The following is a 27455-nucleotide window of genomic DNA, read 5'->3' on the forward strand; positions in this document are numbered from 1 at the left end:
ATTACTGCCTACTTTTTTCAAACTTTCCTGATTGCTATCAAAACAAACAAAACTTCCAGCTTGATTACATCAGCATTCGAAAGAGGGCGCACGCGTCTTTTGACAACGTTGGCAGATGTTGGTCACTTTGATTTCCGCTGTACGTTTTACTTCCGTCCTACGATGTCTCTCACAGGTCTCAACGAATCTCGTTTACGGCCATTGCTTTGACATATGGACTGATATATTACAGAGCATATTTCAAACACTCATAACTTGGTATAGCAGTGACAAAATAGCCGTCAGAAATGCATTCCTATATTTAATAAAATGAGAGAAATAGAATTTTGATAATAAAAAATTTGCCTTCAGTTCTCCTTTAAAAAGGAAACTGTAAACTGATCCAAATAACAATAACGCAGTGTGATTTTGATCAGCTTATAAAATTTTTTTTTAAATCTAATGAAACATTGCAGTTACTTTCAATGTGGTTGTGTTTTATTCTCCTATAAAAGTAAGAACATTAATCCAGTTGGTCAGGAATTCAGTGCCCTCCTGCATCCAGTCCCATCATGCTGCTGTTCCTGATCTATCCAGCATGTGTGTTTGATACATTGCCCTTGTGTAGGATCGTGCTGCTCACAGCTGAGCTTTTGATTATTCTTCTGATCTTTTTTTGTGTCGGTTCTTTTTAGTGGCTGGTTCCTCGGTTTGGGAAGGAACTTTTTTGGCAATTTCCTGTGCACCCCTCAGGAGCCACCGCTCTCCCCACCTCCCTCTCAACCGGGATAAACTCACTGTGATGATCTGATTAAAGATACGTCATTGGGTTGAGGGGGAGTCATGGCCTCGTGGTTAGAAAAACAGCTTTGGGACCAAAAGGTTGCTGGTTTGATTCCCTGGACCAGCAGGACTGGTTGAAGTGCCCTTGAGCAAGATGCCAAACCCCCAGCTACTCCAGCAAGTGTGGTGGCGTACCTTGTTTGATTAGCCAAAGAAAAACTGATGTGATTATCTCATCTCATTATCTCTAGCCGCTTTATCCTTCTACAGGGTCGCAGGCAAGCTGGAGCCTATCCCAGCTGACTATGGGCGAAAGGCGGGGTACACCCTGGACAAGTCGCCAGGTCATCACAGGGCTGACACATAGACACAGACAACCATTCACACTCACATTCACACCTACGGTCAATTTAGAGTCACCAGTTAACCTAACCTGCATGTCTTTGGACTGTGGGGGAAACCGGAGCACCCGGAGGAAACCCACGCGGACACGGGGAGAACATGCAAACTCCACACAGAAAGGCCCTCGCTGGCCCCGAGGCTCGAACCCAGGACCTTCTTGCTGTGAGGCGACAGCGCTAACCACTACACCACCGTGCCGCCACTGTTGTGATTATTTAAAAAAAGATTTGATGATGAGACAGTTTTCAGTTGGTGTTAGGTAGGGCTGAATGATATGGACAAAATTTCATTTCTCGATATTCATGCCAGATATCTCGATATCGATACGATATGATATGACTACAGGTTTGGTGAAAACCAAGCATTTTTCAGAAAAATAAAAACACCATAATACAAAAAAATGTGGAAAGTGCAGTTTTATTTTTAAGAACTCACTGCCAGTCATCAACATTAACAGAAATTATAATTACATAAATTATTTATAACGCTTGTCCAGCGTCCGAGCCATTTTTTTTAAAGCCCTCTTTCGAGACTGTGTACACAGGTACCATGTCTTTTGCAATGTGGTATGTTATAGCGTCTGTAATTTCTTTGTCTGGTGGACGTCGACTCGTACGGTGTAACGCTACTGAACGCATCAGCAATCAAACTTTGCTTTGGCTTATTTTGGGATGACTGAGAAGTCCCCGGTGTTTCTCTCATTGTCATACGCTCTTCGTGCAGCACGTGATGGTGGTGTTTCAGGTGGTGAAACACGTTTGTTGTGCTACCTTGCTTCGTCGCAATTTTTGCGAAGCACGACCTGCACAACACCTCACTCTGGTTAACATCGTCCTTTTTGAATCCAAAATACCTCCAAATAATGGAGGATGATTTATGTTTTGGCACCAAGTCAGATTCTGCACCGCCACCGGCCGCATTATCTTCCGCACTCATTTTCTTTCTTTCTTTTTAATTTCCCCGCTGTGTCTGTAGTGTGTGTGCACGTCGGTCTCCGTCTCCCTCACTCCTGCCCTCATATGTTTGTCATTGGTTGGCTTCAGCTGTCGATCCACAGCAAGCATGAAATAAGGTTTGTGGTTGGCTGGCCTTAGCGGTGCATTCAAGGGCAATCATAAAATTGATGTTTGTTGTGACTGCGAGAGATGTACATGCAGGGCGAGCGCGGGGAGGGGAAATCTATATCGTCTATATCGTTGCTTTTTCGATATTAATATCTTGAATGTTCACATCTAGATATAGATATGATAACGATATATCGTTCAGCGCCCTGTGATGACCTGGTGACTTGTCCAGGGTGTACCCCGCCTTTCGCCCATAGTCAGCTGGGATAGGCTCCAGCTTGCCTGCGACCCTGTAGAACAGGATAAAGCGGCTACAGATAATGAGATGAGAGATGAGATATCGTTTAGCCCTAGTGTTAGGATTATAACAATTATCAAAAGCTTTGCAGTTTCTTCACCGCAGCTATGTACTTACCATGGTGGTTATCACCATGGTGGTGCAGTGGTTAGCAAGAAGGTTCTGGGTTTGACCCCAGTGGCTGATGGGGGCCTTTCTATATGGAGTACTCATGCTTTCTGCACGACTTTCCTCCAGGTGCTCCAGTTTCCCCCACAGTCCGAAGAGGGTTAACTGGCTACTCTGAATTGTCCGTAGGTGTGAGTGGTTGTTTCCCATGCCCAGAAATGGGAGGGTTGCGACAGGAAGGGCATCCGGCGTAAAACTATGCTCCAGTTAATATGACCTGTGGATCAATGGGGTCCACGTGGCAGTGACCCCACACACATAAGTGGGACAAGCTGGAAGAAGTGAGTGAGCCATGTTATTACTAATTCAGAATTAAAATTATTTTGAGAATAAAACTGAAGTTTATAGGTGATATGAATGTCTGTTGTTTTGCAGCAAAAGTCTGTTTATTTAGTCGTTTATTATAGGTTTTTATATATATAGCATAGTTATTTGCATAACAGATGAAAATACACCTACTTAACATTTTGTTTATTGTGATACAAACATATCTTACAATCTAATCAGTGTGGAAAATAGTTGTGGATGGCTTAAAAAAAAAACCCCACCTGTGATCTGCTCTCATAGTGGAATTTCTTGGGACTTTAGGCAGTATACAATTTCAGTGATATAATGCCTCAAAATTAATGAAGGCCAGACTATCCATGGCATTAATTATGCACACAAAAGGATGTCATCTTGCTCACATCATTGTAGTCCGGGGGGTTATATAATACTGTAATTGACAGCGTTTGTTGTTTTCTGACAACAGTTTGTCTAGTGAAAGTGTGTTTTAATATGAAATGGGTAACTACAGAGCTCATGTTTCACCTTTCCAACATAAACACCAACACAGTTGTTGCATTTAACTGAATCTTTGTTTTTATGTAAAATAATTTCATGCCAGACGGCATGGTGGTGTAGTGGTTAGCACTGGCACCTTACAGTAAGAAGGTTCTAGGTTCGAACCCAGTGGCTGACAGGGGCCTTTCCAGGGCTTTCCACAAACGCCAGCTGCTGGCCATACAGCCAGCTGCTGGCCATACAGCCAGCTGCTGGCCATACAGCCAGCTGCTGGCCATACAGCCAGCTGCTGGCCATACAGCCAGCTGCTGGCCATACAGCCAGCTGCTGGCCATACAGCCAGCTGCTGGCCATACAGCCAGCTGCTTTAGTGACTATTATTTTTGTAGCCCACAGGCTCTAAATATTAATTTTCGAGTTTAATAAAATTAAATGTTTATCTAACGGACTGATAATAATGTCAAACTGAATTGCACTCATTTAAGTTGTGATTCGCGCTGTTTGTACCGATAATAACCACAAATTCCCCGCAGACTTCGTTGATCAAGGGAGAGTAACTCATCCGCGGCCCCGACATGCGGTGTGTGTGCGCGCGCACTCGGCAGAGGCAGTAGTGTGTCGGGGCTGTCGGAGGCGACATCGGAGGGAACAGAAGCAGAGATAATGCTTATTTTGTCTCCGGTAAAGTAGTCTTCTCTCATTCAATTACGTGCTGGCATCAAAAGACACCACTGGTTGTAAATGAAACCAAACTGAATCGTTGGAGTCTATTTTCATACACAAATGGAGAAATGTTCGCTGTTAATTCATAGCATGCTCAGTTGCGTGAATGCGTCATGCACCGAAAATAAGAGATTTACAAGCCAGGAACGCCTCATGATGCAATACGCAAGAAAAGAAAAGAATTACTGCCATTTTACTTTGTATTTGAGTAAAGTGAATAAATAAATGGTCTGTGGAAAATACATTTAATCCTGGGAACTGCATGCACAGGAGTTTATTTTGTGTTTACTCCCCCCCCCGGCTGGCTACTTATTTGTCATGGCTGGCTAGTATGAGCCTTAGTGGAAAGCCCTGCCTTTCTGCGCGGAGTTTGCATGTTCTCCCCGTGTCCGCGTGGGTTTCCTCCGGGTGCTCCGGTTTCCCCCACAGTCCAAAGACATGCAGGTTAGGTTAACTGGTGACTCTAAATTGACCGTAGGTGTGAATGTGAGTGTGAATGGTTGTCTGTGTCTATGTGTCGGCCCTGTGATGACCTGGTGACTTGTCCAGGGTGTACCCCGCCTTTCGCCTGTAGTCACCTGGGATAGGGTCCAGCTCGTCCGCGACCCTGCACACTATAAGCGGTTATGGATAATGGATGGATAACTTCATGCCTTGGCCATTTTTGGAGCCCTTTCCCCCCATTCATGATTAAAGCTTCGTGCTCTATTATCTTTGATTTGAAGATTCATGCACTCTACCTGGAGTCTGTTCCTTCTCGATTTTTTTTTAAAGATATTTTTTTGGGCTTTTTTCACCTTTTATTGGATAGGACACTGTAGTGACAGGAAATGAGCGGGAGAGAGAGACAGGGAGGGATCGGGAAATGACCTTGGGTCGGAATCGAACCCGGGTCCCCGGATTTATGGTATGGTGCCTTATCCACCTGAGCCATGACGCCCCCCCCTTCTTGATTTTTTGACATATTACTCACCAGGAATGGACAACTCAAATTTCTTAGCTAACCCATTAGTCAGGTAAAAGCTGTAGTTTCATTGTTTGGTTTCTGTGAATCCTAAATGACCAGGCTAAAATGGCAGCTAACGTCATGTAAAAAATGCATCGTGAGCTAGTTTAGCTAATTGAGTGCATGAATATAGACAAAGGGAAACAAAGAAGTATATTATCGTTATAATTTTATGACAAACTTTGTAATGTAGTACATGTTTTGTGCCCTCGATAAAATGTTAGCAAGCTGCTGCCCAACATTTCATCTTGCTGTTGCAGTGTGTGTGTGTGTGTGTGTGTTCTCTCCTCACATTGCACATAAAAGATAGAAAAATATACTCTAATCAGACTATGTTTGATCTTGAGGAGAATGTTTCTTATAGCTGGAGAGTTACATGACAGATTTGTCTGTCATGTAATCAGGAAGTTCTGGGACTGTTCCTGTAGTGACCCAACAGAGCATGCTAAGGTCATGTGCGTGCAGTACGAGTGAGCAGTAACGTTCGGGAGTCAGTACGCTTTGTGGTGTTGTGTTGTTAACATTAGCACCTATGTTACACGCACTTTTGTGACAACGCGCACATGTGCATTAGCAAATTTGCACCATCATTTGTGATCAGCACCTGAGACCCTGGAAATGCTTCAGCATGTCTACTACAGTGACGCAATGATTCAGGCCAGGTGTTTAAGTAGCATTAGTGCTTAGGGGTCATCCATAATTTATCATTATCATGAGCGTACAAACCGTACGCGGGGGGGAGGGGGTTAATGACCAGGCGTACACTTTTTAAAAATGAAAAAATGATGATCCGTCAATGTGCGAATCGGCGGCCGCCATGTTAAAAATTTCGCGCCACATCGGTGTTGCCAGCTAGCTCTACACACTTTCTTTCTTCAATACAACAACAATGGCTGACCCAGATTTTGACCGCATTTACAAATTTGTGAATCGCAGAAATACCGCTATTCACAAGACTCCTTCAAACGAGTACGAGCAGTTTTTAAACATTTATTGTTTCCTGCATTCATCTGAGAAGCCAAAAGGCAACAGCTCCCCTTAAAGAGACAGTTCCTAATTTTCAAAAATCAGACCCTCCAGGATTTCGCGATGTTGCGATTTGCAACTTCGACGCAAATTCAACCAATCCCCGCGAATTCAGGGCGGTGTTTCAATTATATCCAATCACCGCAACTTTCCCACAAATTTGACCAATCGTTGGCATCGTCTTGAGGTGACGTCGACAAACTACCTTCCGCTTTACTTCCAGTGTTGCCAGATTGGGCGGTTTCCCGCCCAGTTGGGGGGTTTCAAGTGCATTCTGGCAGGTTTTGAACATATTTTGGACTGGAAAACGTCAGCAGTATCTGGCAACACTGCTTACTTCCGTGTCTACGTTCAAGAGAAGCAGCATGTGTGAGTCAGTGTTTATATAGGCTTAAATTCTGTTACTGAAAGTGTGTTATGTTTACAGTGAAGGACTGTGTGCACTTTACATTATTCTTTTTACTTAATACAAGAAATTAATGGATGCCAACATTTTTGCCAAAATGGTATTTTATTTTCCATTGTTTAGGCAGCTTCAGCATCATACTGTGAGATTCTGTTCAAATTGTTCTTTTCTTCTATGAAGCCTGAGGCATTTATTTTCTTAGTTTATAATTATTGTTTAATTTAGTCTTCAGGAGAGACTGCCTGCACACAGTACTAGTATTAATAGTGTTTTTTTCTTACATGAAACCTGAGGCATATTATATTTTAAGGTAACTTCATGTTGTGCTGTGAGGTTCTATGCACTTTAACTTTTGAACCAACAGGTGCATTTGGATAAGTAAAGCCTATATTTCTACATTTTTGTAGTCCTGGTAATCTTTTATATTGGGGGTTGCTCAAAAGTCTACTCTTTGTAGACTCATGATAATGATGAAAATTATGGATCACCTCTTAGTCACTGGAGGATTCCCAGCTCATCGCTTCATCGCCGTTGGCTTGCTGACGCATTTCCAGGGTCTCCGTTGCTGATTTCCTGAGTTTGACACAGAATTTGATGTTTGCTGTCTGGTCCACAGTAGAATCACAAACGCACTCGTGCATGTCACAAAAACGCGTGAAACACCGGTCCCAATATTGACAGTGTGACATCACGTGACATACTGACTCGCAAGAGTTACTGCTCATTCCTGCTGCGCACATTGCTTTGCTGCACTCTGTTCGTTCGCAACAGGAACAGTCCTGAAACTTTTTGATCGCACCTTGTTTGTCGTCCCTGCATGTAAGTTAATCCACGTAATAAGAAATCATGACAGTTAACCAGCTCTCTCCATGACTGTGTGTAGTGCAGCAGGTGGTGGGATTCAGAATGAATAGCTCGTGTTATAGTTACAGCACTGAGGTGTGTCACAGCATCATGAAGTTTAAATTCATACCAAATGAAGACTTTTGTTCAGCAAAAGTCAACAAGGAGTGTTTTTTTTCCACTCTAAAAACAACCCACTTAGTAACCCAACTAATGGTTAATAAATTAACTACATCAAATAAATTACATTATTAGGTCACCTAGCCCTAAGGCCGATGAACTGTCGCCATGGCGTGGAGTCCGTTGTCCACAGTTCAGTTAAATCATATCTTCTCCGTCAGTTCTCCACAGATTTCCGTTCCAATTGTTTTGTTTGAAAGACCTCATCACTCCGCATACAACTTGGTCATTGTTTTGTCAAATATTTTGCTAACGAGTTAGTAATTAGGCCAAATTAACACATTTTCCATGTCTCTCACTAGAATTGTATCTACTCTCTCATTTCTCATCCGATTCCAGTTCTGATTGATGTTTTGGGTAGATCTTCCCTTGGGAAACAAAATTTACCCTGTGTCCGAAATCGCTCCCTACTCACTATATAGGACACTATATAGTGAGGACGCCATTTTGTAGTGCTGTCTGAAACGATAGTGAGGATTATTACACCCTATATAATGCACTCAAAGTATCCCACAATGCATCACGAAAAGTAGTGTACAACTGATGGTTACTAACCAAAGCAATATATCCCATCATGCATTGTGGTCGCACTGAAAGAAATCAAATTCTCAAATTTGATTTAATAAAAGGCCGCAGCAAAGAAGAAAGTATTCAGCCTTGATTTAAAAAAAAAACCCTGAAAGATGCAGGTACTTTGTATTTATTAATGTGGGAAATACGCTCAGTATAATATGTATTTATCACAAAAATACTTGCGTGTATTTATCATTTTGAAAACCCACCAGCCGGCTGATCTGGCACGTTTTAATTGTGCGACAGTAATGACGTAAATACCAGTGTGACGGACTAGTCTCGGAAAGCGTTTTTTCATTTTACCAATGAGCTCACTATATAGTCCTCTATATAGTAATTCCCTATGTAGGGAGTAGTGAATGAGTGAGTGATTTTTGGACACGGTTAGTCCTTTGTTGATTTTCCTGTTGTAAACAATTTGTCGTGGAGGTTGGTCCTCTCTCACATTGTCACATTTCAGTTCCGATCGAGGTTTTGGTCGTCATGGTTGTTTTGATGGCAGGCCAGATGAGCTACTACGCCCTGGTTTTTAACTCTCTGCATTGGATACGTTTCTCTGTCTAATCAAGTTAAAAAAATCACCCAACCTCACCAGTTGAGAGTTTGTTGTCATCGTCATGATGTGTTACAAGCCAACATGTTTGGCTAGTCCATTAACCCAATAAGGACAGACATCCTCACTAAACTACCCGGTATGTGTAAACCAGTGGTCAGGTTAAAATAACCTGTTTCCTTTTTCTTTAAAAATACATAGTGAGCTCTTTTTTTTAAAGATTTTTTGTGGGCATTTTTCACCTTTATTGGATAGGACAGTGTAGAGACAGGAAACAAGCAGGAGAGAGAGACAGGGAGGGATCGGAATCAAACCCAGGTCCCCAGATTTATGGTATGGCGCCTTATCCACCTGAGCCACGATGCCCCATGAGCTCTTTTTAAGTTTCCTGAACCTTCTTGTCTGCTGGGCAACCGTGAATAAGCACAGAGTCGAAATCTGCTTGTCCAGAGCATCTGTACTAGTGACCATCCCGATGAATAGAAGTTATGGTTTAGATTATGGGTCGGCAGTTCTACAACCCCAGTTCCAAAAAAGTTGGGATGCTGTGTAAATTGTAAATAAAAAAAGTGATAATTTGCAAATCATGGAAACCCTATATTTAATTGAAAATAGTACAAAGACAACATATTAAATGTTGAAACTGAGAAATTTTTATTGTTTTTTGAAAAATATATGCTCATTTTAAATTTGATGTCAGCAACACATTTAAAAAAATTTGGGACAGGGGCATGTTTACCACTGTGTTGCATCACCTCTACTTTTACCAACACTATGTAAACGTTTGGGAACTGAGGGGACCAATTGCTCTAGGTTTGAAAGAGAGACATTGTCCCATTCTTGCCTGACATACAATTTTAGTTGCTGAACAGTTCAGGGTCTCCTTTATCATATTTGATGCTTCATAATGTGCCAAATGTTTTAAACGGGAGACAGGTCTGGACTGCAGGCCAGTTTAGCACCTGGACTCTTTTACTATGGAGCCATGCAGTTTTAATATGTGCAGAAAGGGGCTTGGCATTGTCTTGCTGAAAGAAGGAAGGCCTTCCCTGAAAACGATTTTGTCTGGATGGCAGCACATTGCTCTGAAACGTGTATATGTCATTCAGCATTAATGATACCTTCCCAGATGTACAAGCTCTCCCTGTCATGTGTATTAATGCACCCTCATACCAGCACAGATGCTGGCTTTTGAACTGTGCACTGATGAGCTGGATGGTCCCTCTCCTCTTTAGCCTGGAGGACGTGGTGTCCATGATTTCTAAAAAGAATTTCTACTTTTGATTCGTCAGACTTTGGGACAGTTTTCCACTTCGCCTCAATCCATTGTAAAAGAGCTCAGGCCCAGAGAGGTTGACGGTGTTTCTGGATATTGTTTATATCTGCTTTTAACTTGCATTTGTGGATGCAGTAATGAACTGTTTTCACAGACGATGGTTTTCTGAAGTGTTCCTGAGCCCAGACAGTGATTTCCACTACAGACACGTGTCTGCTTTTAATGCAGTGTCGCCTGAGGGCCTGAAGATCACAGGCATCCAATGTCAGTTTTCAGCCTTGTCTCTTGCATGCAGAGATTTCTCCAGATTCTCTGACTCTTTTAATGATATTATTTACCACAGATGATCTGATCCCCAAATTCTTTGCAATTTTATATTGAGGAATGTTATTCTTAAATTGTTTGTACTGTTTGCCCACGCAGTCTTTCACAGAGCGGTGAACCCCTCCCCGTCTTTACTTCTGAGAGACTCCGCCTCTCTGGGATGCTCTTTTTATACCCAATCATCTTGCTGACCTGTTGCCAATTAACCAAATTAGTTTTTTTTTTTTGTAGCATTACACAACTTTTTCGGCCTTTTGTTGCCCCGTCCCAACTTTTCTGAAACGTGTTGCTGACATCAAATTCAAAATGAGCATATATTTTTCAAAAAACAATAAAATTTCTCAGTCTCAGCATTTGATATGTTGTCTTTGTACGATTTCCAATGAAATATAGGGTTTCTATGATTTACAAATCTTTACATTCTGTTTTTATTTACAGTTTACACACCATCCCAACTTTTTTGGAATTGGGGTTGTAGTTCTGGAGCACCAAGTCCAGCACACAGAGTGATTTCTGCTCTAAGTGCTGAGTTGAGGCAAGTGTCTCTGAACAAAGACAGCTGTTCAGGACGAGCCAAAATATTAGCTTCAGTAGTTTGCCATTTTCAGTTTTTACTAGGGGTGGGACTAGATTAAAAAAATAATCTAATTAATTACAGGCTTTGTAATTAATTAATCTTAATTAATCTCAATTAATCGCACTACCGTATTTGCCCCAAAAGCAACATTTATTTTATGTAACTAAATAATTTGTGAAGAGTTCAAATAATACACAGACATGATTTTTAGATTCAAGCTCATTTAATGGCTGTAAACAATAAATTGCATTTCATTTTGCAATAGTAAACAAAGGTAATGTCCCTGTCCAAAATTGAAGAGACTAAAGTTTCAGTGCTATTTTACTAACCATTTTAGTTGTTACCTTCTGGATCACACGCCGCAATCTGCAATACATCTCGTAGACCCTTGTCTTCTGCCACCGATAGCGGTCTGCAGTCCAGGGCAATCCACTTGGCCAGCGTGTTCGTTAAATTTTCTGATGTTGCCCTGCTCATTTTCTTCTGGAATCCAGCCATTTTTTCGAGTTTGCACTGCTGACCAGAACTGCTACCTCGAGCTGCAGCTGTTTCAGTAATCGCGGTGACATGCTCGGCATTTAAATGGTACCGTAAAGTTGACGAGCTTCTGTGATAAGCAAACTCCTTTCTGCACAGTTTGCAATAAACTCTGGTTTTATCAACAGTTCCATCGGGTCATTTTTTGAATATAAATTTACCGTCCAGCATACCCGGCGCTTTCAAGCTCCATTGCTGTAACTGGAACTGTGTGCGTCAGTATATTTGTCGCACCATAACACGGTGCACTAACAACGGTTCCGGGTTGTTTGGCATGCAAACTGCAATAAAATGCGTTAATATTTTTAACGAATTAATTTGTTTGAAATTAATTCATCTTAATTAACGCGTTAATGTCCCACCCCTAGTTTTTACATTTAAATTGTGTGAATTTGTTCAGAATTATGCCAGCGGTCTCAAAAGTAGCCGGTCACCGGCGGCAAATCGCCGGCTATGGCTTGTTATGCCGCCGGCTATTGTCAGTCGAGTCACAAAATTTAATATTAAATATTTCTGACAGCAAAAAAAGTTGTGAACGTAAATTACATCCACTATGTCATGTATGTCCGTTGCCGCGTCAACTGTGTTTACATCCTCGACACGAGTGCAGCCATTACTGCCGCCTGTGTTGCCAGATTGTGTTTACATCTTCAACACGAGTGCAGCCATTACTGCCGCCTGTGTTGCCAGATTGCGCATTTTCCCGCCCAATTTGGGCGGTTTTAAGTGCATTTTGGCAGGTTTTGAACATATTTTGGGCTGTAAAACGTCAGCAGTATCTGGCAACATATTTTTTTACTTAATACAAGAAATTAATGGATGCCAACGTTTTTGCCAAAATGGTATTTTATTTTCCATTGTTTAGGCAGCTTCAGCATCATACTATGAGATTCTGTTCAATTGTTTTTTTCTTCTATGAAGCCTGAGCCATTTATTTTATTAGTTTATAATTATTGTTTAATTTAGTCTTCAGGAGAGACTGCCTGCACACAGTACTAGTATTAATAGTTTTTTTTCTTACATGAAAGCTGAGGCATTTATATTATATTTTAAGGTAACTTCATGTTGTGCTGTGAGGTTCTCTGCACTTTAACTTTTGAACCAACAGGTGCATTTGGATAAGTAAAGCCTATTTTTCTGCATTTTTGTAGCCCTGGTAATCTTTTATATTGGTAAAGTTGTTTATAGGACCATTTCTCAGTGTCTTTGTTTTTTTAATCCATAGTTTTTCAGTAATAACTTAATATTTAACATATCACTCAATTTTAAACAACCCCCGCGCCTCCCCCATAGTCTCCAAAATTTCTGTGGGAAACACTGGCGTGCGTAACAACGCTAATCAAGCTTAAGCTAGACGACCCGCCTCAAATACCCGTCCCGGGTAAATGTTATCCCAATTTTAGATGGCCTGTTCCAAACCATCCCGCCCCATGAAAAATTCGTACTTGCATATCTATCTATCTATCTATCTATATATATATATATATATATATATATATATATGAGTGATTCCACGCTTATGGGTACTGAAATGGGGACATGAACTTATTTTTAAAAATTCACCTAAAACCATTTCTTTTTTTACCATCAGGTCACAAAACATGTAATCTTTAATGAATGATATGTTAAAAGGTAACTTTAATTTTCTGAGATGTGATAAAAACATATTTATATGCCAAAGTCAGAACGTAACAGAAGTGTTGTGGACATATATATTCTCAATTTTAACAATGTAGAATTACTTTCTGAAACATAGGAAGGTGATGTTTTAGCAAATATAATTAATAAACATGTGTAGTAGAATAAACATACACATTCTTTCAATAAGATTAACATGGTATATAGCTAGATTGTAATTAATTTGTAACAGACGCGAGATGGACAATCGTAACAGAAGTAATGTAACAGACATCATTTTGGAACTCATAGGCTTGACTTTGGCATATAAATATGTTTTTATTACATCTCAGAAAATTAAAGTTATCTTTTAACATATCATTCATTAAAGAGGGGTGGCACGGTGGTGTAGTGGTTAGCGCTGTCGCCTCACAGCAAGAAGGTCCTGGGTTCGAGCCCCGGGGCCGGCGAGGGCCTTTCTGTGTGGAGTTTGCATGTTCTCCCTGTGTCCGCGTGGGTTTCCTCCGGGTGCTCTGGTTTCCCCCACAGTCCAAAGACATGCAGGTTAGGTTAACTGGTGACTCTAAATTGACCGTAGGTGTGAATGTGAGTGTGAATGGTTGTCTGTGTCTATGTGTCAGCCCTGTGATGACCTGGCGACTTGTCCAGGGTGTACCCCGCCTTTCGCCCGTAGTCAGCTGGGATAGGCTCCAGCTTGCCTGCGACCCTGTAGAAGGATAAAGCGGCTAGAGATAATGAGATGAGATTCATTAAAGATTACATGTTTTGTGACCTGATGGTAAAAAAAGAAATGGTTTTAGGTGAATAAGTTCATGTCCCCATTTCAGTACCCATAAGCGTGGAATCAATCATATATATATCCCTGCACGCTTTGCGTGCATTATGTCTGCCGCTGGCAGACATTTTACCATTTTGCACCCTGCTGTAAATTATTTGTACCCTGCTATTCTCCCAAACTTTGAAGCCCCTGTTATGCCCGTCGCTGCTACTCACCAGACTGCTGCATGAGGGTTTTACTGGATGTTTTCTGTCTGCGCTGTCATCCTTTCACATGTAGCCAACGACTGAGGGTGTGACCAAGTCAAAACCTGCCTTGTTTACTTACTGTTGTTGGTTTTTGGCAGAGATTCTTAATCCAGCTGAGCTTAAAAGGCTTGTTAGCGTAATATTTACTTTCTGTTCTGTCCCATTTCTTTTCATTGTAGTGGAATTTCTTGGGTGTTGACAGCCAGGACACAGTTCCAGCGATTTGTTTATAAGATGCAGTGCTTCTAAATGAGTAAAGGCTGGAATACCCTTGGCATTAATTAGAAAAATGAAGGAATCTCTAATTGCTACAACATGGCAGTCCAGATGGACATCATGTCTCCACTCTCACTCAGCTCTGCTCCCTCTGCTCACTTTACGGGTTGGCCTTTACCCTTGACCTCATCCTTTCATGTCTTTACAAGCCACTCTCTTAAACTCCTTGTTAGAATTGACAGTCTGAGGGAGTCGAGATACGACATGACTCCTCAAGCCCACTTCTTATCAGTAGGTGTCCTAGCACTGAAGGAAGGAAGTGAATTATATAAATGTCTTCATGAGGAGGGAGAGCATGACTCCTGAAAGAGGGAGCATGGAGATGAGAACCAGTCGCTGTCTGGGCGGTTATATGGAGAGCATTAATTTAGCCTGGAATGTGTCATCGGAAAGCTTGAAAGAGCCTCCTGTGATTGTTAAACCATTTCAGGAGCTTTTTGAGGGTCAGAGTATTTAGAGGATTTTGCGTAGACATAGGTTGTATTTAGCTTTCCCTGGAGAGGAGATGTAAAGCCAGATTCACACCAGACACGTCACGGGAGTGTCACACACTGCAATTTTCACACCACATGAGACAGTGGAGCGATGGCTGAACAGACTACTCGTCCCCCCCTCCGGTTCTCCATGAGTATCACTACTGTATAAACAACTTCTGAAACTAGACATTACACAATCGTGGCATTTTTGTCAATTCAGATTTTCGTTGACCATATGATTGTGCGATTGTAATTAATTTCTGTGATGTAAAAAATAGAGACGGCCTGTAAACAAAAGGGTAGTGCAACACTAAATGTTGTAAGTTCTCCGAAAACATACACGTACTAGTTACAGTTACAGCCCCAAACTGTATGACTGCACCATTAAAAAGCTAAAAATAGCCTCTTTGTGTGTCAGCGAGTGGAGAAAGAGAGAGAGAGAGAGAGACACTGCAAATGGGATGGCAGATGGAGGAATGGTGTTCAACAGCTTCAACTCATAACATAACAGCAGGGTTCTCCATTTTTCAAAAATAAAAGGTGGCGGAGGGGGCGGGGCCCCAGTGGGGGGCTAGGGGGACAAAGTCCCCCAGAAGCTGACGGACTTTGGGCTTTTTTGACAGTGAAACTGGCCAATAAATGGATAGGAAATGCTAAATCATTGTTAAAGTCATTTTACAAAAAATTAACACAGTCTTACTGTACATATCTTTATTGTCAGTGTGAGACTCATTTGACATTTCAGTTGAGACTGATGCGTCTGTTGCGCGTCCCTGAATTAATAATTTTTTTTTTCTGTGTGAAAAATAAATGAACTTCCATGCATAAACAAAATACCCAATCACAATAAATGCATAGGCCTACATTTTTTACAAGGACACAATGTTAATTGGGTGAAACCAGTCCAGTCCATGCACAAGCTGGTGCGCGTGCCCGAGACTGGCACTACAAAGCCACCCCGGCACCCGTGGTTCGGGTCCTTTGACCCAGGAACCCGGAAGTCCTGCAGTAAACAACCAGGGAAGCAACGGGAAAATGCAGCTCTCGCCTACACAATCACAGATACGTAAAATAAAAGACCTGAACTTAACTAATGTGTGCGTGCTGTTATATGATTACTGTAACTGTGTACGGTCAGAAAAGACGATAGATAAGCGTAACCGTTGCACAATAACGCTACAAACACCCGCAAAAGTTATTTAGCTGCTGGCTAGCTGCAGCTTGTAGCTTCCAGCGTTACTATGTGTCAGTATAGTGTAATGTGGTGCGGTGTAGTGTAACGCAGGGATAGACCTGTATGCATTCGTTTAATGGTCTTCTGCATGTTAAATAGTTACAAAATTATAATAAAGTGAATACGATTTATTTGGTGTTTACTGATGAAGTTACTTTTTTTTTTGGCCATGGGAAGGGTTAAAAGTTAAAATCCTTCCCACGCCTTACAGTACCTGGTATTCCTAGGCAGTCTCCCACTCAAGTACTAACCAGGCCCAACTCTGTATGTGGCGCATCGATCTCCGTTTCCATAGCCCTCGGCCTCTCGCCTATTACATAGCTAGGGTTACAGTGGGGGGCTAGTCCTCTGGTAACCACGAGAGTTTAACTCCCCATGCACATCTGTATTGCAGCATGCCTTGCCAGATGGCAGTAGGTACCATTTTTTTTTTAATGGTCTTTGGTATGACCCGACCGTGAATAGAACTCACGATCGAGAGGCAGACACGCTACCACTAGGCCACTAGTCGGTCGCCATGGGAAGGGTGGCGGGCCAGAATTATAACGTGGCGGTGCTCCACTTTAAAAGCGCCCGTGGAGAACACGGAACAGTGATTCGTATGTTTAACACATCGCTGTTTTGAGCCGCAATATTTCATATCACATTCCTTCAAAATGAAGTGGCATTAAAAACAAGTTCGGATAGCAAAGAACTGAATCGAGTGTGACAAGGTTCACAAATCGCAACAAGAGAAAAGCAGGCAGTCATAAGCTGCAGTCTGGTGTGTGTTTTTGTTTTGCCGTGGCGTGAGCGGTCAGATGTTTTGCGTGGTTCGTTGTTCGTTCCCTGCATGGCTTCATCACCTTGGTGAAAAACACGGCCAAATCTCACTAAACCTGTATTTTTCACAAAATGAAGGTGTAAAATGTGGCTGCTTTGTCCATGTCCCAGCAGCACAAGCATCGTGCACACTTGAGTCAAATTGCATGCTTAGTGCAGACAAAGGAGCACCAGAAGTATTGAAGATTACAGAATCAAATCATTTGCCATGTTTGAATATCGAAAAGTCATCACTACCTTGTGAGACTCTGGTTTACGTTGATTGAAAAACAGTTGCTGCACATACAGTAGTGGCGTCATCGAGTGGGCATTCGGGCTGCTTTAAAGCTGCGCTGTGGTTTCACATTTGCTATACTGTATGACCAAAAGTTTGTGCGTACCTGACCACCACATGAAAAAGAAGCCTTTATCAAACGTACACTCAAGCACAGCGAAATTTAACCCATCTGAAGCAGTGAAAACACACACACACATAGCAGTGGGAAATGGTGCTACAGCATCCAGGGAGTAGTTGGGGGTTAGGTGCCTTGCTTATAAAGGCACTTCAGCCAGGAGACAGAGGGAGGGGAAAGTGCTGTTCATTCACTCACTCACTCAACTCCACTCCACTCACATTTTTCCTGTCGGTTCCAGGAATCAAACCGGCAACCCTTTGGGCCCAAGGCTGCTTCGCTAACCTTCAGGCCATGGCTGCCCCCAGCATGAATAATTAGGTATTGAATATCCTATTCAAGATTTAGTCTTACTTTGCTGTTTTTATAACCTTCAGTCTTCTGGGAAGGCTTTCCACTAGATTTTGGATTATGGCTGTGAGGATTTGTGATCATTCAGCTACTAGTGAGGTCAGGCACTGATGACCGGTGAGGAGGCCTGGGGCGTAGTCAGTGTCCCAGTTCATCCCAAAGGTGTTCAGTGGGGTTGGGCTCAGAGCTCTGCAGGATATGTCTTCCACATCAGTCTTGGCAAACCATGTCTGCATGGAGCTCACTTTGTACACAGGGGCACAGTCAGGCTGGAAGTTGTAATGCTACAGTATTCAAAGACACTAGAAAATTGCGTGCTTCTGACTTTGTGACAACAATTTATAGAAGACTCACATATAGGTGCGATGGTCAAACGTCCAGATACTTTTGACCATAGTGCGTTTTTACACTCCTTTGTGCACAGAACCACTTTACATACACTACCAGTCAAAAGTTTGTACACCCCTACTCATAGGTTTTCTGTATTTTGACTATTTTCTAAATTGTAGAACAACTCCATCCGTAACCGCTTATCCTGCGCAGGCAAGCTGGAGCCTATCTCAGCTGACTATGGGTGAGAGGCGGGGTACACCGTGGACAAGTCACCAAATCATCACAGGGCTGACACAGAGACAGACAACCATTCACACCTACGGTCAATTTAGAGCCACCAATTAGCCTAACCTGCATGTCTTTGGATTGTGGGGGAAACCGGAGCACCCGGAGGAAACCCACACAGACACGGAGAGAACGTGCAGACTCCGCACAGAAAGGCCCTCGTCGGCCACTGGGCTCAAACCCAGGACCTGAGGTGACAGTGTTAACCACTACACCACTGTGCCGCCCTAGAACACTGAAGACCTCAAAACTGTGAAATAACACATGGAGCGCATATTTTTTATATTATAAATAAATAAATAAATAAATAAATAAATGTGTGTGTGTGTGTGTGTGTGTGTGTTATTTACCAGCTGGGAGGTCCGTATCATGAAATACCATGACCGAGGTCTTGAAAGTACTGAGCGAGGCCCTCTGGGCCGAGGTCACGGTATTTCACGATACGGACCGACGTTAAGCTGGTAAATAATACATTTTTTTTTCTTTACCAAATTCTAACAGAAAACGAGAGCGCCCGAAAGGGGAAAATTGAGCCGAGTCGCCATTTTGAATCCTCATTCACGCTGTAATGCAAATTGCTTCCTCCTCGGTATACAAGTGCACTTCCATGGCAGGAAAACAACTACATTTTGCCGCCTATGTAGTCCCGTATTTATACAAATAGGAGTCATTCAGGGTTCAGCCATGTTTTTGCTCGGTGTTTTTGCTCGACCAAAAAGTTATACAGTATTATGACCTTTATATTGCATAAATAAAGCCATTTGGTGAAACTTTGAAGAAGAGATTGTACTGGTTTAAAGTTTTTACCTAACGTAATATTATGTATTAGGATAACATGGTCCAAAATGGGCCTCATTAAATAATGAGATCAAACTGTTAGCAAGTTAGAGGTTTTTAGCTTTCTCCTGAAATGTTTTCTTATTTCTTCTTCCTCAGGGTAGTAAAACTCGCTTTCGCTGTGAACACTGTCGTTATCACTGTCCATGCTGTGAAATTAATGCTGTTTTGAATCCTCATTCACGGCTGTAATGCAAATGGCTTCCTCCTCGGTATACAAGTGCACTTCCATGGCAGGAAAAAACTACATTTTGCCACCTATATAGTCTCCTATTTATACAAAATTGAGTTATTCAGGGGCGGCACGGTGGTGTAGTGGTTAGCGCTGTCGCCTCACAGCAAGAAGGTCCTGGGTTCGAGCCCCGGGGCCGGCGAGGGCCTTTCTGTGTGGAGTTTGCATGTTCTCCCCGTGTCCGCGTGGGTTTCCTCCGGGTGCTCCGGTTTCCCCCACAGTCCAAAGACATGCAGGTTAGGTTAACTGGTGACTCTAAATTGAGCGTAGGTGTGAATGTGAGTGTGAATGGTTGTCTGTGTCTATGTGTCAGCCCTGTGATGACCTGGCGACTTGTCCAGGGTGTACCCCGCCTTTCGCCCGTAGTCAGCTGGGATAGGCTCCAGCTTGCCTGCGACCCTGTAGAAGGATAAAGCGGCTAGAGATAATGAGATGAGTTGAGATTCTTCACCATAGCCATCGTTGACCTTGATGACGCTTTGCACACTATTGGCATTATCTTAACCCGCTTCATGAGGTTGTCACCTGGAATACTTTTCAGTTAAAAAGCTGTGGCTCGTCAAAAGTTAATTAGTGCAATTTCTTGCCTTCTTAATGTGTTTGAGATCAAACAGTAAATAGTAAATAATAAAAAATACAGTAAATAGCCCTGTTCCACAACTGTAGTAATCCATATTATGTCAAGAAACCACTCGACTAAGTAAAGAGAAACGACATCCATCATTACTTTAAGACATGAGTCTAATAAAAAAAAAAAACATTAAATTAGGTGTCCCCAACTTTTGACTGGTACTGTATATTTGTCTGGATTTTATTGTAGTATACAGGACTTCAGCTAATAAATTAACTCTTGTAAGGAGGATGACACATCGTTTGGACATTTGCTGAAATTCTGACTGAGCCATAGCCATGATAGCGATGTTTATACTGTGAATGAAAATAAAGTTATAGAATTTTAAGTGCATCACCCACTTCTTACAGGTTGCTAGCTTGAGCTTTCGTCGCCATCACACAGCTAACCAAAAACATTTTTGTGGTTTATCATTCTGTGTCCGATGTCAGCATCAGGCATGCATACGCACTTCTGAGCTGGCTTCGAATTTTCTGTCACCCAGCAGTGAAACGAACCACATTGTTGTTCAACATCTGGGAATGTAGTCGGGCCAGTCTTAATAAATTCTTTGTTGGTGGTAACATGGTATGAAAAATTCCATTTTTTTTTTTGCCCCTTCAAGGTCCCCACGTATTTGTGGAGAAAATTTTTTCAGACAGACCATATAAAAACTCACACATTATGTACATTATGGCCCTTTTCCACTACCCTTTTTCAGCTCACTTCAGCCCGACACGGCTCGCGTTTCAACTACCTCAGAGCAGCACGACTCAGCTCGCTTCAGCCCTGCTTAGCCCCCAAAACTCGCACGGTTTTGGAGTGGGGCTGAAGCGAGCCAAACCGAGCCGAGTGGGGCTAGGGGCGTGAGGAGACACTCCCCTGTGCACTGATTGGTGAGGAGGAGTGTCCTCACATGCCCACACACGCCCCGCGAGCGCGCTGGGATCTGTAAACACCGTAAACCCGGAAGAATAATAATTACGAATTACGAGAATTTCTGAAGCCTTATGCGCCTCGCCTCATCTATACGCTCTTGCCAGTATCTGTTGGCGTTGTCGGTGACAACAAGCCACAGCACCAAGACCAGCAACACTAACGACTCCATGTCCTCCATGTTTATTGTTTACTATCCGGGTCGTGAGACTACCGCTTAAAAGGTCACTGATGTCACTGTTTGCGCCGCCTAACGACATCACGTGACGTCCACCCACTTTCGCTAACTCCACCCAATGTGTCCACCCACTTCCAGCCAGCACAGTTCAGCGCGGTTGTAGTCGAAATGCAACTCCAACAGCCCCACTCAGCTCGACTCAGCACAGCACGGCTCATCCCGACTCAGCCGCGTTGGTAGTGGAAAAGCGGCATTACAAGCCTCACAACAGTGTCATTCATTTTACAGAAAATAATTGACATGCAAATAATCTGATGATGCTTTAGAAAAATTTAATATCTGACACGGAACAAATTCATAACTAAGTATCAAAACGCCACTAACGTGACACACAACACAAAGTTTGATATCTAAATCAAACCCTCTGTTTAATATAATGTTAATAATTATAGAGCTGCACTGAACAACTTTAATAATCTTTCTAACACTACAAAGGGCCACAAAAAACACAGAAATATATAACTTTAAAGTATGAAATGTCACAAACTTAACGTACATGACTGACCGGCTAGTGGCAGCATGTCGATCGAGAGATCGTGAGTTCTATTCACGGTCGGGTCATACCAGAGACCATCATAACAATGGTACCTACTACCATCTGGCAAGGCACGCTGCAGTACAGATGCGAGTGGGGAGTTAAACTCTCGTGGTTACCAGAGGACCAGCCCCCCACTGTAACCCTAGCTATGTAATAGGCGAGAGGCCGAGGGCTGCGGAAACGGAGATCGGCGCCACCCGATGCACCACACGGCGTGGGAAGGACTTTAACTTAACGTACATGACATTGTAATACCTGCAAAAAGTAATACTGAAGCAGTTATTGCATCTAAACTACAGGATTAAATGTGAAATTTAAGAAGTCAAGTCAATCTCAAGTTCATCAGCACCAGCAGTAGGTTTCGCGTTCCCTTTGTACCATGCGTACAAACGAAAACATCTACGGGACTTGGATCAGCATCTCCGTCTATACAGATATTCGATATTTGTCTACATTTTCTATGAACACACTTTTGAAAGTTTTAGAACAAATCAGCACACACCATTTTATTGTGTATTTTAGTGTCGCTATTCACTGCTATAAGATATTAAAAACAGTCGGCATGGTCATTGGACACCATTTTAGCGAACACGTTGAACACCCAATGAGACGGCGGCTTTCTTTTCACCGTGTCAAATGGACCACTCGCCAGGCGCTACATGTACTGGTTTTGGCAACAGTCAATATGGGTACGGTGTACGATGGGGGCCATTCAGCAGGCCTAAAAGTTTGTTTTTACTACAAATGTTTCACCTGCAAATTTGATGTTTTTTTTTTTTTAATACCCGGCCGGATTACTGCCAGTAAAGAATTTAAGGCTGGTCTAGTTGGTTTACTGATCAAACATACCCTGTGGCCGAAATCGCTCCCTACTTATTATATAGGGCACTATATAGTGAGGACGCTATTTTGTAGTGCTGTCCGAAACGATAGCGAGGATTAGTTACACCCTATATAGTAGCGCACTCAAAGTATCCCACAACGCATCACGAAAAAGCGTACAACGATGGTCACTAACCAAAGCAATATATCCCATCATGCATTGCGGTCACGCTGAAAGAAATCAAATTAAAAGACTCAAATTTGATTTAATAAAAGGCAGCAGCAAAGAAGAAAGTATTCAGCCTTGATTTTAAAAGAAAAATGAAAGATGCAGGTACTTTGTATTTATTAAATGTGGGAAATACACTCAGTATAATATGTATTTATTATTTTGAAAACTGGGGTGGCACGATGATGTAGTGGTTAGCGCTGTCACCTCACAGCAAGAAGGTCCGGGTTCGAGCCCCGTGGCCGGCGAGGGCCTTTCTGTGCGGAGTTTGCATGTTCTCCCCGTGTCCGCGTGGGTTTCCTCCGGGTGCTCCGGTTTCCCCCACAGTCCAAAGACATGCAGGTTAGGTTAACTGGTGACTCTAAATTGACCGTAGGTGTGAATGTGAGTGTGAATGGTTGTCTGTGTCTATGTGTCAGCCCTGTGATGACCTGGCGACTTGTCCAGGGTGTACCCCGCCTTTCGCCCGTAGTCAGCTGGGATAGGCTCCAGCTTGCCTGCGACCCTGTAGAACAGGATAAAGCGGCTAGAGATCATGAGATGAGATGAGATTTTGAAAACCCACCAGCCGGTTGATCTGGCACGTTTTAATTGTGCGACAGTAATGACGTAAATACCAGCGCGACGGGCTAGTGTCCAAAAGCATTTCTTCTTTTTACCAATGAGCTCACTATATCGTCCTCTATATAGTAATTCCCTAGAGAGGGAGTAGTGAACGAGTGAGCGATTTTGGACACAGGGATAGACTTTTGAATTGTCACACCTAATTTTGGTGGTTTCCCTCTCAGGCCACTTTTAAGGTCCGCCTGTTGGAAAAAAAAACAACCCTGTTTACATGAATGAGATGGCAGATGGAGGGATGGCTCATATGGTTATAATTAATAAAGGAGTTTACGTCCTTGTGAAGGCCAGGCTGGATACAATACCAAGCTGCTGTAACTGAACCACAATATTCTGGATCCTCCATCCTCAAAACAGTGGTCCTTCCAAAGCGTGCGCCACTGAGCTTACAGACCAAACCATGCTTTTGACTCTTCGAGAGGAAACTAACGTTCAGTAAAGAGCTGAACACCGGAACAAATTCAAAGCAATAGACGTGTGGTACAGGTTCTAAGGAAACGCAGCATGTTCAGACAACACGCTCATTGTCGTGGTAGTTCTCTCATTTTGAATAGCTTCGACTTCTGTCGTGTATTATAGCAATGTTTAGCTGATAAAAGGTTCACTATAGAGTTGGATCTGTAAGCTGTTAAGGCGTCTGTCAGTGCACCAAGATCCACAGACCTAGATGTGGTTTCATGTTTTTCTGTTGAATTACTGCACACACACACTCAGTACTTGGTACTGAAAAGCACTCCCAGGCCCTCGGGTCATGTGGCTTCAGGAGAGACGGCTTTAAAAGCTTAAGCGTAATGCCTCTATCATTACTTTGAAGAGAGATTGTCTGAAATGTTGAAAGCCTTGGGATGCATTCTTTTTTTCCTCTCCTGGTTTTTGGTTTATTTATTGCCTTACTTATGAAATGCATCTGTGAATGAATGAAAAGTTGTTAGTGTTACTGAGGATTTTATAATTTTATATTTTACTTCACCGTTATTCACTTGATGTAACCAGCAGGGCTTGGTGATATGATGACATGTTCAGCATCTGCAGTGACTAACGCTGGGTTCAAGGTGCCTTGTAAATGGTAATTAGCAGTTTGTAATGGCATCATTTCTGACCTTGGCATGTTCAAAGTGTGGAAAAAAAAAACCACGGATATCGCCACAAAAGCCTGTCTTTTGTGTAGTGCATAAAAAGCTCCTTTAATCCCAATTTTACAGTTACAGGCCTTGAGTGGATATGGGTACTGTTATGCTACAGTGAACTTCAAACATTCATGCAACATTTTGGATTAAAATTTGCAATACAGCAACAACTGTGAACAATATCAAGTAGTCTTGGCAACAAACTAACTGGTTAACATTAAAGCTAGACTGCCTTTCAGATTTTAAGTGTAGGTCATAAAAATAATTTTCCCTGACACCCAATTATTTTTGTTTTGTGGACCGAAAGCTACTGAATTCAAAATCGCAGACTTCAAATTTTATTAGTTTTTTTTTTTTAAATAGAAGAATTAATGAATTTAGGGCCATGTGGCCCTAAATTGTCTGCCAATTTTTTCTTGCTTTACCATGACGCAATACAAGATACTGTGTCATGAATCATGTGGTGGGCTTTTCACGTTCGCGCAAGGCATTGTGGGATACAAATTTGAAACAGGAGAGAAAAATGGAGGACGCGAGTGTGCGAATGAAACGTGAAAAACTGACTACAGTAACGGAAAGCGAGAAGAAAAAGACGTTATGATGCAAAGGAAACGCAAGCGCAAACTAATAAATATCGGCGGTCAGCGAGCAGCTCGTGTGATCAGCTGTTTGTTTAGCGACAGAATGATGGAACTGTCAGTGCATGGTCAAGGTAAACCTGTAGATGGCAGTAAAGCCTAGGTCACAACCGGACGTATGATTTTTTGGCCGTGCGATTTTTGGCATTTCCCAAATCGCTGCGTGTTTTTTTTTTTTTTTTTCGTTCATGGAGAAAGATGCACGTTGGCCGTAAGTTTGTCTTGCAACCTGAAAAAAACAAACACCCATAGAGTTTGTTTGACATGACAAAGAACCTCTGCGGCCGGTCTACGGCTCGAAAATCAGCACGTCACACGCACACCCTCCGTGCGTTTCACGCGCGCCCTCCGTGCGTTTCTTGTACGTAGACCGGCCGTAGGAGCACGTACGGCCGGTTGTGACCGAGGCATAATGCAACACTGGATGCCAGTAGCCGTAAAACCCAAAAGATGAAGATGACAACGAAGGTAAACCTGTGCATGCGCACGTGGACTTCCTCTGTCTGCTTGACTGCACGAAGCAAATGATTTCATGCACATTATTCGCTCGGGAATCCCCTCAAATTAAATAACTTCCAGCCACAGAATGGCCTGGTATCTTTATTTTTTATTTTTTAAAGATATTACAGAAATAAACATATCACAATGACCAAATTTCATGGAGAAATTTCACCGATTTTATGAAATCAAAAGGGTGTCTAGTTTTAATGATAAATCTAACGATGATTACTTTCTCAAAATAGTATGATCAGTGTTCTGGATTAGTGATTTATAGATTTAACTAATCCAACACCATTACCATGAGCCAATTTAAAGGTAGAGAAGGTGGACCTCACTCTTCACACTTTTTGTGGACTTCATTCCGTAAAAACAGGGGAGGAACTGGTAGTTGAAGATTATCCCAAATTCACAAGTTGAAACTGCAAGTTGAAGAGGATTTTTTGTGGTTTTATTGGTTGCAGACGGGGAAGTAAAAATTGCAGTTTTGCCTCAAACACAGTATAAGATGCAGTCAGGCATCTTATGACCATGACAGATGGCAATCCCTCTTTTTGGGGGTCTGTTTCACAATCAGGGGATAGGTTTTGGGTTCACGGTAGTCCACAAATCAAACCTCAGATGTTTGTGTTTCTCTGCTGCCAAAAAATGATCTTTTGAGATGGAAATGAACTGCGCAGGATTTCAGAGCTACAGGTCAGATACTGGGTGTGTTACTTGTGGTGAGAAGGCGGTGTGTAGTGTATTTCTAAAACTGACCCACTTTCTGACAGTCTACAAGAGGAAGGTCTACAAAGCGAAAAACTATTGTAATGGATGTGATTTTAAGTACAAATTTTCATGTACTGTGCAGTGATGTTTGTACACGGTGGTAACTAATAACAACTGAAGTAGAGACGATCCTTGTGGTTTTCTGGAAAGGACACTTTTTGACGGACTCACATTTCAACCACATGTGAAGCTCTGCTGCAAAAGTGTCTCATATCCGTTAGGGATCGACCGATATGTTTTTTTCAGGGCCGATACCGATTATTATGGAATTGGGATGCCGATAACCGATATGTGCAACCGATAAATGTAAACATTATAATTCACATGAAATTAAACATAGCACACACTGACACAGACCTTCATATCCATGAAATGTATGTTTAATTGTAAAATTGAACATGAAATTTTGTGCAGGGAGATGCCAGCAGCATTTGTACAATAAAGTCAAACATTAGTTAGAATAAAATCTCATCTCATCTCATTATCTCTAGCCGCTTTATCCTTCTACAGGGTCGCAGGCAAGCTGGAGCCTATCCCAGCTGACTACGGGCGAAAGGCGGGGTACACCCTGGACAAGTCGCCAGGTCATCACAGGGCTGACACATAGACACAGACAACCATTCACACTCACATTCACACCTACGGTCAATTTAGAGTCACCAGTTAACCTAACCTGCATGTCTTTGGACTGTGGGGGAAACCGGAGCACCCGGAGGAAACCCACGCGGACACGGGGAGAACATGCAAACTCCGCACAGAAAGGCCCTCGCCGGCCCCGGGGCTCGAACCCGGGCCTTCTTGCTGTGAGGCAACAGCGCTAACCACTACACCACCGTGCCGCCCTAGTTAGAATAAAATGAGAAATAAAATTATAAAATAAATATTCACCAATAAAAAAAATAAATCACTCCCTACTATATTACAGCTCACCATTTTCAGTGGAAAATAAATGAAAATACACTCTGGATTCTTTTACACTAAGAACTAAGTAAGACTTACCAACTTCAAGTAGTTTTTAAATAAC

The 27455-nt window shown here is 42.4% G+C and overlaps 1 protein-coding gene across 3 annotated transcripts in view; it reads left to right on the forward strand.

The window, feature by feature from the left end:
• The window catches only part of ryk (receptor like tyrosine kinase), a 207761-nt gene that overhangs the window by 25760 nt on the left and 154546 nt on the right, over positions 1 to 27455 (forward strand). The window lies entirely within an intron of this gene.

The sequence above is a fragment of the Neoarius graeffei genome, chromosome 4, assembly GCF_027579695.1.
Source record: "Neoarius graeffei isolate fNeoGra1 chromosome 4, fNeoGra1.pri, whole genome shotgun sequence".
Lineage (NCBI taxonomy): Eukaryota > Metazoa > Chordata > Actinopteri > Siluriformes > Ariidae > Neoarius > Neoarius graeffei.